The sequence below is a fragment of the Protopterus annectens genome, chromosome 12.part0 (assembly GCF_019279795.1).
Source record: "Protopterus annectens isolate FY-2018-M chromosome 12.part0, PAN1.0, whole genome shotgun sequence".
NCBI classification, from domain to species: domain Eukaryota; kingdom Metazoa; phylum Chordata; order Ceratodontiformes; family Protopteridae; genus Protopterus; species Protopterus annectens.
The window spans coordinates 177,178,610-177,194,569 of record NC_056746.1 but is presented as its reverse complement, the minus strand read 5'-3'; the positions used below and the strand labels follow the sequence as shown (position 1 = coordinate 177,194,569).

General features: G+C 38.2%; 1 long non-coding RNA gene across 1 annotated transcript in view; it reads right to left on the bottom strand.

The window, feature by feature from the left end:
• The window catches only part of LOC122816422, a 623,953-nt gene that overhangs the window by 350,172 nt on the left and 257,821 nt on the right, over nucleotides 1-15,960 (bottom strand). The window contains exon 3 of the long non-coding RNA XR_006367079.1: nucleotides 659-725. This is a non-coding gene — a long non-coding RNA (uncharacterized LOC122816422). The remainder of the gene's footprint in view (nucleotides 1-658; nucleotides 726-15,960) is intronic.

Sequence of the window (15,960 nt, the reverse complement as noted above, 5' to 3'; positions counted from 1 at the left end):
TGTATAGTTTGCTGGCTATCATTTATTGTCTGGTATTACTCTCATGGCCTTCCCACTGTTTACTCACAGCCTCCGTCACAAATCACACTCAGTTGCTCTGCTTTGTCTCTCCTTCTTTATCTTTTTCTAGCAATTTTGTACTTATTACTTAACCAGATACTATAGTGAGGGGCATTATAATTCGTATTGCTTATTATTACCTTGGTTTCTTTTCAGTAAATGCATATATGTTTTGATTAATTATTAAGTAGCTGTCACTTCAAGATATGCATTGTTTTTTCATGCACTTACACCTAGGTTGATGTAGTAAGGTTCCATAAAACTATTTCAAATCAAACCAATAATGTGTGAATGTTTTTATACATATGTAAATAGTGTTGATTTTGTAACTCTCTTGTTATATATTACATTGTGATCAGCAGGTCACCTCATTTAAGTTTCCTCTAGCAGCACAAACATTTGCTATGTGACTTTTCTTTATAACAAAGGTTAAATTATGGTATTCATAAAGACAGGTGCAATCAAATACATAAATATTTTATCATTAAAGAAAAACAACTTTGAGCACTTTGCTAACTTAAAAAAAAAAGCATACAGTTTCCGTTTATGCTTTCCAGCACTCACCGTATAGTACAGCAACTTGAGTTACAGAACTTACCATGAGCATCTCGGTAGTAGGCATGGGTAACGCTGCGAAATCGCTCCTGCCCTGCTGTGTCCCATATCTAAAAAAATCCAAATGGAAAGACCAGCTTTTGTAACTTTTTAAAACCAATATCTCCTGAAAAGCAATTTTAACTTTACTAATAATCAGCAACTGCTGAAACCTGCAATTATTTGAATAATCTATACAGTATCTTACAACATACAGCTGATTTGTACAGCTTCAGCAAACAGAAAGCCCTAATTCATTCTATTTCTAGACAGATGTTGCTTAATGAGTCTGACTACATATTATTGACTCAGTGTATTATTTCATAATCACGATTATGAACAAGAATATACTACACCAAATGTTTAGTGCACAGCTTTATGCATTTCATACAGAGGTATAATGAATTGTTCAGCCTTAATTCAGTTCGCTAGCAATCATTTTATTTCTACATCAATACATTTCACACTGCTGACATATTACAGAAATTATTTGCATCAGGATGTTTAGTGCATATTCTACACAAGGGGCCTACTTTGCTGCATCTGTTGCCTGTCTAAAACTTAAGTCTTATCCATTCATTATATCCCACTGAGAAAATAGCATTTCATATTCTTTTATGTTTTATTTTTAGTAATGGCAACTGATTTCTACAACAGTACACCAGATGACAGCTATAGTAAATACTGAACTCATGTGTCATCATTGTTCAATATCCTGAAATTTTAAACAGATTGTACAACATAACCACCAGCCCCAACTCTGTCAGAGACAAAGCAAGCAGTACTAACAATTGCTTTTTTCTAGCAGAGCATAACTGTAAATGCAAACTGTTACATTGACATGTACCGTTTTATGAGAAAATGGAGGCCAAAAAGAAAAAAAAATCAGATGCACTGAAGTTTCAGTTAGTTCAAGAAACTTTAAAGGGTTACATATTACACCAAAACATTGGAAAATGCTAGCTCAGCTAATGTTCTTCACTTGGAAGAAAACACCACTTCCCCACAGAGCAATGCAATATTGATCTTTCTTACATTTGTATCTTAGCTGCATCTAATGGTGTGTGGTACTATTTTGTTTTCTGTCCAAAAGAATAAGTTCAGATTTTTTCTTATGTTTAACTGTAAGGAATAACCATTTCAAGTTCAGACAAATACACTCATGCTACTAAATTTTTACTTTTTTGCTTGTCAGGTAGTCCAGATGATCAAGGCAATGACATGTAGACAAGCTGCTTCATGCAGTCTAGAGCTTGAATCCCACAGTATCTATTATGTGACTCTGACCAAGTAATTTAACCAGACACTGCCTCTGGGCTGAGTTAGAAGCATGTCCATGTGGATCGGTGCTGCACCTAGTGAACAAATACAAACAATACAAAATGAAGCAAACACATAAGTAAATAAATAAATACTTAGTCAGTATTTGGCAACTTGTGGAGCAGACTAGAGAAATGATTTTGATACTGAGTTGGTAAGGATTCTTTTTGAGTTTTTTTTTTCCATACCACAGTTTCCAGACATAGTGGCAACCATGTAGAGCACAAATCAATATAAAGAGGACAAGAGAAATGCATGTGCTTTAAAGAAAACCAGAACCACAAGAAATGTCTGTTTAGGCAATAGGTTAATGGGTTCACTACACAATAGAGATTATTAAAATCAGTCGTTATACAACAGAATGTAGATGGATGTGTCAGGCTATAAGAACCGTAAGAAATTACCTGGTTACTTGCTATGGCACAGCATTTAAGAAATGACAGGTATTCTCAGTAGAACAGGTGGCAAGTAACAATGTGCTCTTTGTACTCTTTGTAGAAGATTAATTGAGAAATGGATGGGTTCTTATCAGCTGTTTGAACCTAGTCACAGAACAGCAGTGCTGTAGTAGTCACTGAAGGCTTCTGCCTCTGTATAAACTGGGGTATACATCATTGGGTTGAAAGCTGGTCTTTTACCAGATCACTGTAGTGTCTGAATGCCAGAAAAGAAAGACTGGGGGATCTGTTTTGCATTTCTGTACTGGAGAAGGAACTATAAAGATATATTCTTAAGATGCATTTTCCAAACTGAGTCAGTCATACATACAGCTATCCAATCCAGATTGCAAGAAGAGAGACAATCTGAAAAGTTGAATACCTAAATGTCTCTAAGTACCTGAATGCAAAAGAAATAAATGACTCTGACCACTGGTATATTAACTAGTAGCTCCTAGTAACTGTACTCTATCACTGGTTCATTTTGCAAGGCTACCTCATATAGTAATGTCATAGACTCAGCAGACAGTGATACTGGAAAGATAAGAAGGCTGGGGGTTCTATGTCAACACTAGGTGCTTGGATTAATGTTCCAACATCACTCTCAATCCTTCAGATAAAATGATAAACGAAGGTCCCATTGGCATTAGTTAGCAGTCCATCAGTTAGATGTAAATAATATATTTATTTAAAAGAGTAGTGATAACTCATTCAGTGAAAAATAATAATCACAATGCAAAGAAAAGGTGTACAAACAATAATAAAATACTATATATCTTTAATATAACAACATGCGTGAAGACCAAAACATTTTCAGATTTAAATGTACCTATTAAAACATTCAAAACAATACGATGACATTTTCACAAAATATTACATATGACTCATCTCTGACTCTGCTGTCGTGCGTCATCAGTGCAAGGATATTGCATTGCGGTTAGTTTCATCTCTGTGTATTGTGTGAGTGTGTGTCAGCGGTATCCTTTATGAGTTTTATCCCCTTTTCTCCAGTGTGCTGCAACCATACAGTTGATATATATATATATAATTTTGATGGATTTGAGGTGCACCCCTGCCAAAAAAAAAAAAAAAAAGTTTTTTTTTCTGTTTTTACAGGTTTGTCAACCCACGTTTTTTCAATCATACTTTTGGTAAATGGTGAGCAGAGGAACACATTGTTGAGCATTTGCAGGTAAACTTTTTATGAACTGATCCTTAGTCTTAATCCCTTAATTGCTTCACCCATAACATATTCCTTACCGCTCACCCTTCATCTCTATACCTCCAATATGAACCTTATGATAGCCACACACACACACACACACACACACACACACACACACACACACACACACACACACACACACACACACATATATATATATATATATATATATATCATTGTCTCTGAACTTGTTCTATACCCTACCTCTTGACATTTTCTTCTTCACCTACTTTCTACCCTCACCTCAATTTCTTCAAATTTCTAAGTACTAATTGCACAATCTATTTATTATCATTCTGACAAACCCACTAGTATACCTTTTCAAATGCTCCGTGTTCAACATCTACTAATGCACAAGTATCACGTATTCTGTAACAGTTGCCTCTACTTTCATTTGAATGTAATCTAATAAGCAGATGAATGTGTAATTGTTAATGTGCATTATTTAATGACTGTTCATATATATTACTGAATGTCTGTTTAAAAATGTTTGTAATATGTTGGAGCTTTTCTGCCCAGGCCTAGACTTAAAAGACTTCTTTTTTACTAAACCCATTCAGACAAACCCAGCAAACAAAAGCAAAATAAAGAAAAAAAATACTATAACGCACATTACTGCATCTGTTCTTCCAAATTTGCCAAAGGGATGCTAGCACTTGTCTTTCCAAATCATGCATTGCTTCTATGGATTTCCATTCATCCAACCCAATACATTTTCTACTGTTACATTCAATATCCTAAACGACTCATTCTTTTTAAATCCCTAACTGTTTCACAGTTTTGAAATATGCTCCTACATTTCTTCCTCTACCTGCAACATTAAACGTAACATTTTATATGGGTAATTTTGTACGCAAGACTCAATTAATAAAAAAATACATAAAATGCATTTCTCCTACTTAAATATTTTATTTGCTCTTGTATATTTTTTATATTGCTTTAGTGTGAATTTCACATGGAGGAATGAAGAAAAATCATCCTTCTCAAATATCATAATTTTCTGCTTATATGACCTCTAACACGTGTCATTTCCAGAGAAGTTTTTTTCTGCTATACTCACATGGAGATGTTTATCATACCTCTTATCATTCCCACTCTAATATGAAAAAATTCTCTATAATTTGAATTATAAAGTACAGCCTCACCCATTACTTTACACACTGTTAACACACTAAAATCTTATCATTGTTTACCTAACAGTAGGTCGTACGGTGTCCTCATTCTTATAATTGTCCTACTGTTCGTTTTTACTCATTGTTTACCTAACAGTAGGTCGTACAGTGTCCTCATTCTTATAATTGTCCTACTGTTCGTTTTTACTCAATGTTTACCTAACAGTAGGTTATATGGTGTCCTCATTCTTATAATTGTCCTACTGTTCGTTTTTACTCATTGTTTACCTAACAGTAGGTTGTATGGTGTCCTCATTCTTATAATTGTCCTACTGTTCGTATTTACTCATTGTTTACCTACCAGTAGGTTGTATGGTGTCCTCATTCTTATAATTGTCCTACTGTTCGTTTTTACTCATTGTTTACCTACCAGTAGGTTGTATGGTGTCCTCATTCTTATAATTGTCCTACTGTTCGTTTTTACTCATTATTTACCTACCAGTAGGTTGTATGGTGTCCTCATTCTTATAATTGTTCTACTGTTCATTTTTACTCATTGTTTACCTAACAGTAGGTTATATGGTGTCCTCATTCTTATAATTGTCCTACTGTTCGTTTTTACTCATTGTTTACCTAACAGTAGGTTGTATGGTGTCCTCATTCTTATAATTGTCCTACTGTTCGTTTTTACTCATTGTTTACCTAACAGTAGGTTGTATGGTGTCCTCATTCTTATAATTGTCCTACTGTTCGTTTTTACTCATTGTTTACCTAACAGTAGGTTGTATGGTGTCCTCATTCTTATAATTGTCCTACTGTTCATTTTTACTCATTGTTTACATAACAGTAGGTCGTACGGTGTCCTCATTCTTATAATTGTCCTACTGTTCGTTTTTACTCGTTGTTTACCTAACAGTAGGTTGTATGGTGTCCTCATTCTTATAATTGTCCTACTGTTTATTTTTACTCATTGTTTACCTACCAGTAGGTTGTACGGTGTCCTCATTCTTATAATTGTCCTACTGTTTGTTTTTACTCATTGTTTACCTACCAGTAGGTTGTATGGTGTCCTCATTCTTATAATTGTCCCACTGTTCGTTTTTACTCATTGTTTACCTACCAGTAGGTTGTATGGTGTCCTCATTCTTATAATTGTCCTACTGTTTGTTTTTACTCATTGTTTACCTAACAGTAGGTTGTATGGTGTCCTCATTCTTATAATTGTCCTACTGTTCGTTTTTACTCATTGTTTACCTACCAGTAGGTTGTATGGTGTCCTCATTCTTATAATTGTCCTACTGTTCGTTTTTACTCAATGTTTACCTAACAGTAGGTTGTATGGTGTCCTCATTCTTATAATTGTCCTACTGTTCGTTTTTACTCATTGTTTACCTAACAGTAGGTTGTACGGTGTCCTCATTCTTGTAATTGTCCTACTGTTCGTTTTTACTCAATGTTTACCTAACAGTAGGTTGTATGGTGTCCTCATTCTTATAATTGTCCTACTGTTCATTTTTACTCATTGTTTACCTACCAGTAGGTTGTATGGTGTCCTCATTCTTATAATTGTCCTACTGTTCATTTTTACTCATTGTTTACCTACCAGTAGGTTGTATGGTGTCCTCATTCTTATAATTGTCCTACTGTTTGTTTTTACTCATTGTTTACCTACCAGTAGGTTGTATGGTGTCCTCATTCTTATAATTGTCCTACTGTTCATTTTTACTCATTGTTTACCTACCAGTAGGTTGTATGGTGTCCTCATTCTTATAATTGTCCTACTGTTCATTTTTACTCATTGTTTACCTACCAGTAGGTTGTATGGTGTCCTCATTCTTATAATTGTCCTACTGTTTGTTTTTACTCATTGTTTACCTACCAGTAGGTTGTATGGTGTCCTCATTCTTATAATTGTCCTACTGTTCGTTTTTACTCATTGTTTACCTAACAGTAGGTCGTATGGTGTCCTCATTCTTATAATTGTCCTACTGTTCATTTTTACTCATTGTTTACCTAACAGTAGGTTGTATGGTGTCCTCATTCTTATAATTGTCCTACTGTTCATTTTTACTCATTGTTTACCTAACAGTAGGTCGTACGGTGTCCTCATTCTTATAATTGTCCTACTGTTCATTTTTACTCATTGTTTACCTAACAGTAGGTTGTACGGTGTCCTCATTCTTATAATTGTCCTACTGTTCGTTTTTACTCATTGTTTACCTAACAGTAGGTTGTACGGTGTCCTCATTCTTATAATTGTCCTACTGTTCGTTTTTACTCATTGTTTACCTAACAGTAGGTTGTACGGTGTCCTCATTCTTATAATTGTCCTACTGTTCGTTTTTACTCATTGTTTACCTAACAGTAGGTTGTATGGTGTCCTCATTTTTATAATTGTCCTACTGTTCGTTTTTACTCATTGTTTACCTACCAGTAGGTTGTATGGTGTCCTCATTCTTATAATTGTCCTACTGTTCGTTTTTACTCATTGTTTACCTAACAGTAGGTTGTATGGTGTCCTCATTCTTATAATTGTCCTACTGTTCGTTTTTACTCATTGTTTACCTACCAGTAGGTTGTATGGTGTCCTCATTCTTATAATTGTCCTACTGTTTGTTTTTACTCATTGTTTACCTACCAGTAGGTTGTATGGTGTCCTCATTCTTATAATTTTCCTACTGTTCGTTTTTACTCATTGTTTACTTACCAGTAGGTCATACGGTGTCCTCATTCTTATAATTGTCCTACTGTTCATTTTTACTCATTGTTTACCTACCAGTAGGTCGTACAGTGTCCTCATTCTTATAATTGTCCTACTGTTCGTTTTTACTATAGAGTCAATTTTTTTCTGTTTAAGTAGTCCCTTCTTCCTCCTCCTGTCTTTCTTCAGTCTATAATGCCTCAAATTTATTTCTATTTCCAGCCAATTACTATCATTATGAGAAGGTCTAAGCACCACTCTAGGGTTAATAAATTCACCCTGAGAAGTTATAATGTATTGTATTTTATCTTGTTCCCTGCAGAGATTTCTGCATTTTTCTGACATTTTTACATTTTTCCTCTATAACTTGTTTTTTACAAATGTTATCAAGTACAGATTAAAACCAAAACTTTTAATCTGTTTTACATGCATAACACAATGCAATACATGTAAAACATGTATTTGCCCTCTACCCACATTTCATATTTTTTAGTCTTGTTATATTCTGTTAAAATGTTCAGCTTTTCCACAAAACAACACTGTTTAGCTTTCCCTGCATAACGAATGCTATTTCATTGTCAGTTAAAAGCACTGAAATATCTACCCATTTCCACTTTCAGATATGCAAACTACTCTTGCCTACCACTCCAGATATTGAGTTAATCATATGACTCTTCTGAATGCTAACCTTCAACACAGTACATTAGTAATTTAGTTTTAATGCCACTAAGAAAATAATATAATTTCTAAATTTCACAAAATTCTCTCGCATCTTTCATTCACATATATTTTGAGAGTTACAATCACATTATGGATTAAGATCCTTATTTCACGTTTTTTCAGTCATAACTGTTCAGAAACTGTCAGAATTCTCAGGTGATACAGCACAGTCAGACTCATGTCCTAAATGTACATATACACGTTTACTGAAAAGAAATCAAGTTAATAATAAGCAAAAAGAATGTACAGGTTTGACTTGTATGCTGAAGATCCCACTTGCTATAATATGTACTGATCTGGTGAGTGCAGCTTGTTCTACTCCATACTTAAAGCATTTCTTCCTTTAACCTGGATATCCATAGGCTCTAAACTTATAGATTTCTCATTGATTTCTCAATGCCGCAGAACAGCGCCTTCATATAGTAACCATATCATTTCCTGATCATTCTGCTTCTGTTATCATGGCACTCAGCTCAGCTTCAACCCCTGTCTGCAGCATAGCAATGTCAGCTCTTGGTGACCAGGAAACAGGCACCTCCATGATACAATGGGTTGCCTGTTCCTCTTCTCCACAGATGACTTTTCCTCTGTTCCTGTGCTCAAGATTACTCCAAAGCTTAATGAGTACATGTGTTAGTTACAGCATCATCTCACATTTCAGTCAAGAATTTGATATATTCAGTAACTCCAAAAAAACTCCAGCTCCTCCTTCCTCTTCCATATGGCTATCAGACTCAAATGCATGTTTAACATCCTAGGAAACCAACAAAGGTGAAGAATGTGGTGCCAACTCAGAGAAGTAATGTGCAGCAGGAAACACGAGTCTCATATTACTAAGTAATGGCAGTAGAAGCCCAAGTCTCATGTTAAGTAATGTAAGAGGCTGCAGTAGGAAACATGGGTCACATGTTACTAAGTAATGGCAGTAGAAGCCCAAGTCTCATGTTAAGTAATGTAAGAGGCTGCAGTAGGAAACATGGGTCACATGTTACTAAGTAATGGCAGTAGAAGCCCAAGTCTCATGTTAAGTAATGTAAGAGGCTGCAGTAGGAAACATGGGTCACATGTTACTAAGTAATGGCAGTAGAAGCCCAAGTCTCATGTTAAGTAATGTAAGAGGCTGCAGTAGGAAACATGGGTCACATGTTACTAAGTAATGGCAGTAGAAGCCCAAGTCTCATGTTAAGTAATGTAAGAGGCTGCAGTAGGAAACATGGGTCACATGTTACTAAGTAATGGCAGAAGAAGCCCAAGTCTCATGTTAAGTAATGTAAGAGGCTGCAGTAGGAAACATGGGTCACATGTTACTAAGTAATGGCAGTAGAAGCCCAAGTCTCATGTTAAGTAATGTAAGAGGCTGCAGTAGGAAACATGGGTCCCATGTTACTAAGAAATGTAAGAGATGGCAGTAGGAACACGAGTCTGATGTTACTAAATAATGAGTAACTATTTCTACTTGCCACCACACAGAATTGAGCTGGTCATAGTATCTGAGACAACATAACACAGCACTGTCTTACTAGCAGTTTGCAAGCAATTTAAAGTTAGCATTCACCTCCTTGGTAATATAACCAATTCAATGCTCTGTCCAAAGCCTCCTGTATAAATAACAGGAAAACGTTTATCCATACACATCTAAGAGATCAGGGGCGCTAATCTTAAGGGAAGTACAGAGAGTACCTACTAAACATCCTGCATGATAACATCTCAACAGTGAGACATACAGAGGCAGTAAAGGCAGCATCCAGAAATGTAGCACACAAGATGAGGCATATTTCTTTTGCACACAATTCTTCATAAGCAGAATACATGTAGGCATACACACTTGCTTTCCCATCTCACTACATAAGGTCTCACATCTGAACTTCTCTGTGATCCTCTTCCAAAACAGACATGAATAAATCTCCTCTGTTTTCACATTTTATCATATCTCTACAGGAGGAATAACCTGAAAGCCCTATCTTAGATAATTTATCCATTTCTACTTTTAAATTATCTCCCTTCTACTATTCAGGTTGGCACAAAGCATGCAACAAGCCTGCACAAAATATCAGGCTATCCGGACACTCACATTCTATACATACACAACATATGTGCAATTCTGTAGTCTTTAAGGTAACTCACTGTCTCAGGTAACAAAAGCAACCCCTTCTCTGAGAGAGACCTTGAAACAGTATACACTAATCGCTATCCTTTTACAGACTGGCTGCACTATGTAAACTCAGTTAATTTAGTTGATGTTTTCATTACAGCCTATATATCATTAGTTGCTTTGCTGCGTCCTAGGTCCCCCATCTTTAAATGAGACAGAATAAATTTCCATGTTATGCAGGCAGTGGTGATGTTAATGAGTTGTGCCTGACTTAGATTCTGTGTTTCACAGACTCCAGTTCCATGATATCTGACTCAGAGCCAATCAATCTCAAATAAACAAAAAAAAAAAAAAAAACAGACTGGAGGATGCAGAAGAACAAAGTGAAATCCACACAATATTAGCATAATAAAAAACATTTAATCCACGCTTTCGGAACCAAACTTTTTCAGAATAAAATATACATGCTCTACATCACATTTAAAAACAGTTTTGAAATGCCTCAAATGAACCATCAAAACAGCAGGCCTTATACAGTGAGCAACAAGAAAATAAACAAATAAATAAATTATTTACCAAGGAATGGATATCACTGCCTTACTCTTTGGCTTCCAGTACAGGCCAGGTCAAATCTTCTTCTTGGTTCCTTACACTTCAAAATACGCAAACTTGACACCTACTTCCTTTTCCTCTTCCGAACTGTTTACTGCCTCTCAAACCTACAACCTAAGCAGCTAGGCCAGATTTGGTGCTTCCATGGCAAACCCCTTCTCACAGACTGTACTCTGCTAACTACTGCTTCTCTGTACTGGCCCCAAAACTATGGCAGTCACTTTGTCCTGATTTAACTGAGCACATAAAGTACTTCCTGTTCAGGCCACTGTTCAAACAATACCTACTAAAACAGTTTGAGTGCCACTGTCCATCTAAAGGACATGTCACATAAACTGATATCTACAGCTATGTAGCACCTTTACCTCCCACATACTATAATTGTCCTACTGTTCATTTTTACTCATTGTTTACCTACCAGTAGGTCGTACTGTGTCCTCATTCTTATAATTGTCCTACTGTTTGTTTTTACTATAGAGTCAATTTTTTTCTGTTTAAGTAGTCTCTTCTTCCTCCTCCTGTCTTTCTTCAGTCTATAATGCCTCAAATTTATTTCTATTTCCAGCCAATTACTATCATTATGAGAAGGTCTAAGCACCACTCTAGGGTTAATAAATTCACCCTGAGAAGTTATAATGTATTGTATTTCATATTGTTCCCTGCAGAGATTTCTGCATTTTTCTGACATTTTTCCAGCCCCAAAATCCGGACAATACCAAGAAAGGTGGGGGGTATCCATATTCATCAAGGACACCCACACCTCAAGATTGGTGGCAACGCACGATGCATCGGAAACCATCCAGGTGCAATTAACCATAGGCAAGACTGCTCTGCAATTTGTAGCATGTTACAGGCCACCCTCGCAAACTCAGGAACCTCATATGGCCTTCCTGAAAACACTGGAGGGGATAAATGTATCTCCGAACACCATCATACTAGGTGACTTCAACTACCCTAATATAGACTGGGAACACTACTCAAGCCCTAACACTCTAGCCCAAAAGTTCCTGGAATTCATAAACTCAAATGCCATGGAACAACTAGTCACCATCCCCACAAGAGGAGAAAACATACTTGATCTCATCATCACGAACATGGGAGCACAATGTTCAACACTGGAAGTATACCCCTCACTGGTGAGATCAGATCACAAACTAATCTCGCTGGAGGTCCTTATCCCACCCCCACCCGAAATAAAAAAGACCACAGTAAAGAACTTCTCGAAAGCCGACTTCACACTGCTTAAGACTAGTGTGGTCTCCTTTAAGGCCCCCGAGCCGGCGGTAAACATTACTCAAACCGCTGAATCACTTACAAATGCCTTCTACCAGCACCTGCAGGGCTGCATGGATCAGGCAATCCCAAGCAAAACAAAGACTCTTTGTACCAAAGGCAAGCGTCCAGTCTGGTGGACCCCAGCCATAAACAAACTCTACAACAAAAGGAGAAAGCTACTACAAGATAGAGCAAAATCCTTAAAAGGAAAGACACCTCTGATCACTATAAGTAAAAAGCTAAGAGCTCTCATAAAATCATCCAAAGCTAATTTTGAGAGAAAAATAGCTAAGGACTCTAAAGACAACCATAAGGCATTCTTTAGCTATGTCAGAAACCTAGGAGGAAACTCCCAGATACGCTCAGAATTAGTCCAAAATGATGTGAAGATTACTGATCCTACAGACATTGCCAACATACTGGCTGACAGGTTCAGTGCAAACTTCTCCCCCCCCCAAAGGAGAGATATCTATACCAAATGATTGTAGCCCCCAAACATCTCTAACGCCCAGGTGAGAACTGCTCTCTCCAAGGCAAAGAACACAGCATCCATGGGACCTGATGGTGTCCCCGGCTGTGTGCTCCACGAACTCAACGAGGAATTAAACCCACAGTTAGGACAGCTGTTTAATCTTAGTCTCACCTCCGGATACGTGCCCAGGGAGTGGCGACAGCGACTGTGGTCCCACTTCACAAAGGCGGTGCCTCCACCGACCCTGGAAATTACCGTCCCATTAGCTTGACAAGCCTTATCTGCAAAGCCATGGAGAGGATCATAATGGATCTCATAAATAAAGACATAGGGAATTTGCAGACTTTGGATCCAACCCAGTTTGGCTTTGTCAAAGGCAGATCATGCCTTTTAAACTTGGTTGACTTTTTCAAAACAGTCACCAAGGCCATTGACGAGGAAAGGCAGTCCATACAGCCTACCTAGACCTGGCGAAGGCTTTCGATACAATACCCCACTCGGGTATCATTGAAAAACTCATCAACTTAAATATAAACCCATACATTACAAGATGGGTTGCAAACTGGCTGAGTGATAGAACCCACAGGGTCAGAGTTGCTGGCGCCATGTCAGACTCAAAGCCTGTCACAAGTGGTGTCCCACAGGGCTCAGTCCTGGGCCCACTCTTGTTTGGCATCTACTTTTCTGAAATGCAAGCAAACACAGGAGGGTTATGGCTGACAAAGTTTGCAGATGACTGCAAACTGAGCACCGTAGTCGAAAATACATCTGACACAGATATCCTGTCAGAAGTTAAATGCCAAGAAATGCATAGTCATACCCTTCGGGAAAAACAAGGTTACCCCTAGCTACCATATAGGTGGCAATCCAATGATCACAGAAGAAGTTATCAGGGACCTGGGGACCCAGGTTGACAGTAGCCTTTCATTCGACACTCATATTGCTAAAGTAGTTAGGAAGACCTTCTACATTGCCCACCTTATCATGAAGGGATTCACATCTAGATCAAGGGAGGTCATAGTCTCCCTATACTCATCACTCATCAGACCAATGATTTGAGTACAATGCCCCATTCGGAATGTATCTGACCCGACAGTTGCAGCAGCTGGAGAGGCCACAAAAGTTCTTCACCAAAAGGATAAAGGGTCTCAAAAATCTGTCTTATGCTGCCCGACTGAAAGAACTCCAGCTATATTCAGTTGCTTACCGCTTGCTCAGAGGTGACCTGTGCCTGACATACAAGGCCATGTCAAACCCAGATTTGATGAACATGCTTCATCTCAAAAAATCTAGATCCCTCAGAGCCACAAGGGCGGGAGACTTAAACCTCGACACGGTTATTAATAGGACGTGCTGGAGGGATAGATTCATCACCCAAAGACTCCCTATGCTGTGGAACAAAATCCCGGTATATGTGAGGCAGAGCACCTCGCTGGCCTTGTTCAAGAGGAATCTTGACCAATGGATGGGAGATCGCAGATACACCCCAGGGATTACCTCAGTGTCACTGCTCGACAGAGGCACAGCAAAATAATGGGCATAGTTTCTCCAAACTAAAGGGGTGGCGTAAGCCACAAAACTATGGGCTAGGCTTGTAAATGCCCTCGGGCAGATAGCCTAGTATGAACCTATGAACCTATGAACCTATGAACCCACATGAAGAACTCATTCATCTTTAACTGTGATTGAGTTTCCTAGACCATTACTGCTCTAAACCCACTATACATAATGTAGTTTTCATCTTTAACTGTGATTGAGTTTACTAGACCATTACTGCTCTAAACCCACTATACATAATGTAGTTTCCATCTTACTTATCACTATTTCATCTTATTGGTCTCTATTAGCTTTTCTAACCTACCTACTACTGCCCATACATCCACAAATTCTACTTCTACTCTTTTAACTCTAGTCTCCCTTTTCTATTCTACGTATGTAACTTTACATATATTTGGTTAGTTAGATCTTCTATGCATATATTGTTTATCAGATTTTCTATGCTTACATGAAGAAGCAAACCATTGTTATTTGTTCATAGGTTCACGGGAAAATACTAGGCTATTGGCTCTGAGGCCCTTAAAGGCCTTGCCAAGAATTTTGCTCATGTTCCCTCAAAGCCAGCACCTGTTTCCCTTGTCCAGCAGGGACACAGGTGGGATCCCATGGGTGCATTTTCTGTTTCTCATCCAGTCATCCAGGTTTCTCTTAAACAGGGTTAGTGAGATACTCTGCTTTACATGGAGAGAGTGTCTATTCCACAGATGAGGGAGTCTTTGGCACACAAATCTATCCCACCAACAAGTTCTATTAATGTCACAGGCCAGGCTAAGGTCTTGCTTGCAGGTTGCGTGAGTGGAGTTTGAGTAACGGATATGCAGCAACTCCATAAAGGCTAATTCTGAGACGTTCTTGTATGCCAGGCAGAGGTCACCTCTGAGCAGTTATTACAAGACTGAGTAGAGGGACATGGCTTTTAGCCTATTTGTATAGGTAGATGTTTGAGACCCTGGATTTTCCTGGTCAGAAACCTCTGTGGTCTCTCCAACTGCTGCATGTGCTTGGCAAGGGAGCATTGTACTCGATAATCGGTCTGATAAGGGAGGAGCACAGAGGTATTATGACCTCCTTTTTCCTGCATGAAATACACTTATTTACAAGGTGGGCCATGTAGAAAGCCTTCTGTACAATAGAGGCAACGTGGTGGTCAAAGGTCAGGTTGCTATCCACATGGGTGCCCAAGTCCCTTACGACTGAGTGCATGCTTAGTACATTGTTATTAATGTAATAATTAGCGGGAATGTCATTTTCCCCAAAGGGGATAATGATGCATTTCTTGGCATTCGGTTTGAGGCCATACTTCTGGCACCAGTGATTAGTTTGGGTAAGGCTCTCTTGGAGGATGTTCACATCACTATATGAATTTAAGGCAGCACCCAGCTTGCAGTCATCTGCAAACTTGGTCAGCCACAGACCAATGGTCTTAGCTTGCACCTCATAAAAGTGTATCCCAAACAGTAGAGGCCCCAAGACCAATCCATGGGGTATGCCGCACATTACGGGTCTACTACTAGAGGTGGCTTCCCCTATTTTCACTGAGTGGGTTCTATCAGTGAGCCACTTAGCTACCCATCTGATAACATATGACTTGATGCCTAGCAGGGAAAGTGTATCTATTATACCCATGTGAGGAATAGTGTTGAAGGCTTTGGCTAGGTCAAGGTAGGCAGTGTGCACCATCTTTCCCTAGTCCATGGCTTTGGTGACTATTTCGTATACTGTACATTATTTTATTACATAAGGATGTAACTCACACTGAGCTTGTAACTGGTCATTGTTTGAT